The sequence below is a fragment of the Mesitornis unicolor genome, unplaced genomic scaffold (genome assembly GCF_000695765.1).
Source record: "Mesitornis unicolor isolate BGI_N332 unplaced genomic scaffold, ASM69576v1 scaffold5834, whole genome shotgun sequence".
NCBI lineage: Eukaryota > Metazoa > Chordata > Aves > Mesitornithiformes > Mesitornithidae > Mesitornis > Mesitornis unicolor.
The window spans coordinates 121,709-128,717 of NW_010181969.1; the positions used below are offsets into that span (position 1 = coordinate 121,709).

The window sequence follows — 7,009 nt, forward strand, 5'->3', positions numbered from 1 at the left end:
CAACACGCGGTCTGAAAAATTTAAGCCCAGAACACTGGAATTAAATACACAAGTGAGAGATACTTGAGCATGTACACGCATAAGAATGGAAAAACTGAGTCAGGGAAAAAGTTGAAGACAGAGGCTCTGCCAAAACTGAACATTCGTGCTGCTGCCAGTACCACACAGGTTGAATCGAACTCAAATGTAAACAAACCCATTTTTTAAAAGATTCTGCTTGATGGAAACATCAACACAGTTATAAATCAAGTGGATTTATTTAAGCACATTGTGAAGTAACGGGCTCTGCCTCTCAATAGAAAGTATGACTTTTCTGAGCTGGTGGGAAGTTAAGGCTTGGAATATAGTGAAAATATTTAGGATTAATAAAAAATGGGTTAGGAAAACAACAACTCAAAGAATGTTTTAAAATCAAATATAATTAGTTCAGACTGTAAATGCTGGAAATTCTATAATGGTGGCATTTTCCACCTTTTTTAACCCAGGCATATGACAGAAAAGTAACTTTCAGAAAGTATTTCACAACAAAATTCAGATGAAAATCACTACCCATGGAAGTTTCCTATGATCTACATGTCTTTCTCTGAATGACAGTATTTTTTAATGAAACATAAAAATACCTCATTCTACCTCTGCTAATCCTAAATTCATGTATTTCCACGTTTTAAGAGAATTTTCACAGTAGAGCTTAACCTAACTTCAAACACTATGCATCTCATACTGTCTTGAGATATGAATCTTCATATCCAGATGTTCCAAAACATATTTTGATAAAAGCCAGCAGAAATGTTTAGAGACTTAACATTAGCAAGATGAAGTTTCCACAAGATTTTCTCCTGTTATCTCTAAATGTTATAAAGTAAATAGCTCTCAGCAACCAGAAGCAAGCAGCAGAATGCACTCAGAGGCTGTTCTGGCCTTATCCTTGATGAAGAGAAACAACATGTATTTATTGGTTCTAAGTGAATTTGTTGCTCGTCTCTTGTTTGGTGGTTGGTTGATTTAGATGCTTTTTGCAACAAGGTCTCAAGCAGCTTGGTGTGGATGGACAAAATGCTGAAGGAGCAAGGGCATATTTGCAACTTTGAATGCAGTAACTGAATAGATAACATGAGGCAAATGGCTAGAGGAGAAACCATGGCTGACAGAGGCACAAGAGCGTGCTAGGAGCTGTTCATAGGCACCAGGGGAGCTTGCATGAGAATGATTCTTTGTCATCTCTCTGTAAAGTCAGAGACATGCAGAAGATGAAAACAATAGCAAAAAGACACACACATTGAGGCTGAAAGACTGTCAGTATGCATGAAAGACGTTGTGCTAGAAATCTCAGAAGGGAAGATTCAGCTACAACATGAGGTTGTGGCTAGAGAGAGAAGAAAAAAGCCTGTCCAGACAAGAAAAAATTTGCAGACGTTTGCTGAATAACAAATCCAGGGTGACAGGCCACAATAGAAGCAGGAAGATCCACAGAAGTATAGGTCAATAAAGCCAAAGAAGAGAAAGAAAAATGATGAAAGGAGAGAAACAGAACTGAAGGACGGGTTTCATGTCCCAGTAAACAGAGAAGAAACAGGTCAAAATATAAGAAATCTTGCAACAAGAATTAGGTAGTGCAGGCAGACCTACAAGAAGAATGAAGATCCTGGCTTCTGAAAGAGCCAGGATCAAAAGCCAAAAAAGAGGAAGGGAACATCGCAGACTGAAGGAGAAAGCAGACAAAACAAATTGCAGATGAGGGAGTAGGGAAGAGAGAGTAAGGAAATAAAACCAACACAAGAAGAAACAATGTTTTGTACTGTATTTTGAGTTTAGAACACAGATCTGTAACAGAGTGGATCAAGGCTAAGGAAGAGAGCTTGGATTACATATACGGAATACAAAACACCAAAGTGACAGAAATGGAAACTACATAATGAAAAATTGAGGAAACTTGTCAAAAAAGAAGGTAGAAGAGCTACATCCTCACAGGAAATATAAAAGCTAATAAGGGTCAACGTACCAAAAGCATAAAGCCAATGGATGCTGCCTGGGGGGCATGCTTGAGTGAGGGCAGAAAGAAAGTGGTATAGTAAAACAGCAGGATAAGAAAAGTTGTAAGAATACGAAGGCATCCTTCAAAAAGATGCAGACATGCCCAAATAGAAAAAATGAGAGAAAGTCATAAAATTTGGAAGAGTAAATATAGAAAAACAGTAAGGCAAACAAACAAAAAAGATTTTGAGGAGAACTAGCAAAATGAATCAAAACCAGTAATAAATCTTTCCTCATACACATCAGAAGCAGGAAGTCTGCCAGAGTCTGTAGGGGCAACTGATGGTCAACGTGTCTACAGTGAGTGCTCAGAAAAGACATGGTTCTTGCAAGGGAACTGCATTAATTCTCCAAATTGGTGTGGGGAAATTCATATACTGAACAACATAGATCCTATAACAGATCCCATCTGAACAGAGAACTGGCCAATTATGAGTTTTCCTTGTCAAATACAGTGATAAAAATGTGCTACAGAGGAAGTTATATGAATGAAGGGGGAAGTTACATGACATAGTAGAAAAAACACTGAAGTACAAGTGATATCTTTATCATTGGATATAACTAAATTAACTGTAGCAGAAATTACTGATCTTTGCCTGTAGAAACCCTAAATTCCACAGAAATGCTACACATTTCTGCCATATCATTAAATACAAAACCTATAAGGCCACAGAGAACACATCTTTCAGAGAAGATGACTCTACAGTAAAATACTTTTCAATATCTATATTGCCATCCAAGCTAGCACTGACTCTGTAAACTCCTGTTTTCAGAGTTGTTCAATACTTCAGCTATAAAACTAAACTTCATGTCAAAACTGGAGAAAGTTACCTGAAAAACAGCCACATTATTCATTAAAGAAGTGCATCCAAAATACAAAAGATCATTAGGCAACTAACAGAACAGCAAGCTGGTAATATTTTCAAAATGTCTCTGAAGCAAATTTAGTAAGTTTCTTTTGTATTGTTCTTTTATGTATCCTGAGCTATGCCAGAAAAACCAGATGTACTCTGCACTATATGTGAGTATTTTGGTTACCTGCTAAATGATGCCTCTTGGGGATAGCATGAAAGCAAGGTGAGATGACTAATTTTTGATGCTCAGCTTAGAGAGCAGAAGAGTACAAGCATTGCTTTAAGTGGAGAATTGCAGCACTGACAATTTGAAAGTGCAACTGTCCATAAACAGATACAACGGACTTCATAGGTTTCTGTTAGACAAGCTAGCAAGGGGAAAAGGAAGTTAAAAGCAGTTTGTCTGCAAACAAAATCTTGTGTCAAAATCCTTTCATCTTAAATATTTATATGTTTCCACTAAGAGATAGAAGGTCAACATCAAAGCTACGATAAGACAGAGAAAAAAGTCAGAATAACTCATACTAACAGATTTGAAGATAAAACTCAGATTTGATGCTCACAGCATTTGTTTTTGGCAATAGTTCTGATTCAATGTTTATTTCTTATCATATTAAAGTATCTAGCATAATGCATACACACATTTATAGGTTGCTATACTGTATATTACATATTTTCTTTTCCTCTAGAGAGCTCAGCTAAGCTATTTTAGAGAAATAGTTTTTATGCAATTAAAATATCTACAAAAGAAAAACTGGCAACTAACATCGCCAGAATGGCTGAACTGGGCTATAAATGCAAGGGAGTATAAAGACTGTTTTATAAAGACATGGCTTTTAATATAAGTCTACATGCCTTCATCATTGTGGCTGACAAGGTGATGTGAAAACTGATTTCTCCAATTAAAAGTTAAATAGCTGAAATAAGTCTAAAAAGACTATATAAGTCTAAAAAGGTCATGTATAAAAGGCATAAAACATTAATCTCATAGTTTTCTGTGCAGCTTGTTAAACTCCAAGGACTTGTAATAGCAGAGACAAATTGAGCAACTTTCCAACCTTTCTCTGATAAAACCCATGCAGCTAGTTAATGAAACCTCAAAAGGTTACCAATTATTTTTCTAAAAAGCTCATCTTCCTCAGACTGCACTGTGAAGTTGGCTTGTGCAAATGCTTCACCCGAGTGCCCTTAGTAAAACTGCACAGTTGTAATAAATCCACAAATTTATTACCTATTTGGGCTAGGAGAGGAGGAAGACTTAAGGGGAAACAAGAAAAGGCAAGAGAAAGAGAGAACAACAGAGAGAAAGACAGTGAGAGAAAACGAGCAAGCAGATATAAGAGCATGGATGCATGCATTCAATGTAGACACACGTAAACTCTGAAGAAGAGAATAACAGTCACCATTTGTTGATCAATATGATCCAGTATCAGGCTTCAGGATATCTACTATAAGCAGCAGCAGTACAGGCAAGCGGCTGCACTTTCCACAACAGTATGCATTTCAAGCAAGAGACATTTCCAGGTGTTAAATAATTTAATACTCAAATGTTTATGTGCTTTCCCAACTCAAAGCCTAAAGTTTAACCAATATTTTGGTAAAACTGGAATTAGTGCATGTCTGAATTAACTACTGTTGCAGAGATGTGACCTTTTTTTTAATTTCTTGCTTTGAATGGTGCAAAAAAAGATGGAGAAGGTTGGTTTGGTCAAACAGATTTCACTTCAAAATAAAAAGCCAATTGGGTGGTTTATTATTTCTGTATATATTACATAGCAGAAAAAATATTCACACACAGAAGTATTCATTTGGAACTACTCAGCTTTCTGTCTTGCAAACATTAAACTTGGAACTGATTTTCCATAGTTAAGTAATATAAATATTTAATTGACAGATATCTTAAGAGAACTCTCCATCAATTTGGATATCAACATAGAAAAATTATAGAAATGTGTTGTGCTAACAGGCAGTTGTTACAAACATTATGACTAAATCTGTATTTTAAAACTGTGCTATTTTCAGAAGTTCCTGTAAATGTGCTTTCATGTAAGCAAGTCTGACAGACAAAAAATTCTTATGAATAAATTAACCAGATAGACCAATGTTTTTGATCACACAGTTTTGGAACAAAGCCTGTCAAGGTTTCCACACATTCATGCAGTAATATATATTAATGAATTATGAGCTGTTGGGAGATTTCAAAACAAAATCAAAGACAAAACCATCAAGGTGGGTCAGAAAGTTACAGAATCATAGAATTGTTTCAGCTGGAAAAAAACTTTAAGATCATCGAGTCCAACCACTGATCCAACCCTAGAAAGTCCACCACTAGACCATGTCCCTAAGCACGACATCCACTCATCTTTCAAATGCCTCCAGGGATGGTGACTCAACCACCTCACTGGGCAGCCTGGTTCCAGTGTATCTGTAACAGTTTGTGTGTGCAAAAACACTGATGGAGCATAAGGGTTCTTCTCCATGAAAGTATAATCTTTTTCACCAAAGCAAATGAGTCTGCTTCAAATAATCTCCACCTAACTGCAAAATTTGAACATGAAGATAAGCTAAATATTACTGAAATTACTGAATATCTGAAAACTGATATACGCAAAATACTACCTATAAACTTTTTATTCCATAAATTCTATTATCATCTTTTGAGGATATTGAAAGGTGAAGTGGCCCATTCAGAACATTTTTCTTTATGAGCTATCTTATTACTTTTGTGTGAGCCATTCCCAAGGGAAAAGGATATTTTTATGTTTGATTTCTTGAGTATCAAGTTAATACAGCTCTCAGTTCTGAACAGTTTATTAACCAAAAATTCCATCAAGAGTTACTCGTAGTTTTACTGTAAAAGTCAGTATTTGTAAACCTTTTTATGTCAGTTCTACCTATTATAAAATATGAAGTCATGACTGATCTCAAACAGTTTTAATAATTACTTATTAAGGGTGAAATAGTGTCCAGCCGCCACAAATACAAATGATTGGTGAATGACTTGCTAGGTCTTTGTAGGAACAAGCTTACAGATGCTGATTGCCATGAGGTTACTCATGTAGAAAGTTTAAAACTGGATTTGGTTTCCCTCTCTGTCCCACACTCTGTGCAAGCAAGATCACTCTCACTCATCACTCAATTGCCCAATTTTCCTTGACAAAAAAGTGAATAGTCCATTGGATCATGCTACTTAAAAATTCAGTTTCTGGATCTTGAAAATACTAAACAGTAATTACTCGGCCTTAAGGACTTGTATGAATAGACATAGGTTTCCATATTCATTACAATTTGTCATAGCAGCTGAAATTAAAAAAGTGTCCTCTTGAGAAGAGAGTCATATTAAAGCTTTTTCCCTTAGTTTTCCTTATTAGCATCTTGGAGTATCAAATATTCATGTAAGTACTTGATATCTTTTTTTAAATGCCAAGTAAACACTGCATTTAAGAAATTAAAATGAAGCCTTATACTTTTTCTTAGGGCTTCACATCTCCTCCAATACTGTCAAAAATGTACTCCTAGGTTCCAAAAGAATTTCCCTTCCATTTCCAAAGCATTAAAAAAATATATCTCAAAAATATTTATTTAAACGAATTTACTTTTCTAATCCAGAATCTTAAAGAGTACTCCCATATATATCAACTCTGCATGTCTGGTAGTAATGATATAAACCTGTCAGCTAGAGGGAAGCTCTGTGAAGTAATCTGTCATCACTCTTTTCCTGAAATAAACTATAGCTTTCAGGGACTTCTGGGAAGTGGATACTGACAGAAGTGATTGTGACAACAGGTTGAGTATCCTGCATTACAGCAGCAGGTGCTTTTTGTGTTTCCAGTTCCTCTGGACCCCCCCATCATGCCTGTATGAAATCCACCTTTCCATCCTCAAGCATGGAATTCACCTAAGGATTCACCTATTAGCTAACAGGTTGTACTAAAAGTAAAATTCCTTGGTGATACTCAAAGCATGCTTTGGAATTTTTAAAGAAACAAACCCAGAACTATTTTAAAGATATCTTTTCACTTAACATATTGCTTTTGTTCACAGTACCCCCCTCTTGCTCTTCCCTGGACCAGCAAGAAAGTTTGGGTTACGTCACTTCTAGAGTCATGTGTCATGTCTTTCCC

The 7,009-nt window shown here is 36.0% G+C and overlaps 1 protein-coding gene across 1 annotated transcript in view; it reads right to left on the minus strand.

The window, feature by feature from the left end:
• LOC104539921 (isoprenoid synthase domain-containing protein-like) overlaps window positions 1–7,009 on the minus strand; it is a gene marked incomplete at its 5' end in the record, with an annotated part of 59,995 nt that overhangs the window by 30,139 nt on the left and 22,847 nt on the right. The gene's annotated exons all lie outside the window — the stretch shown is intronic.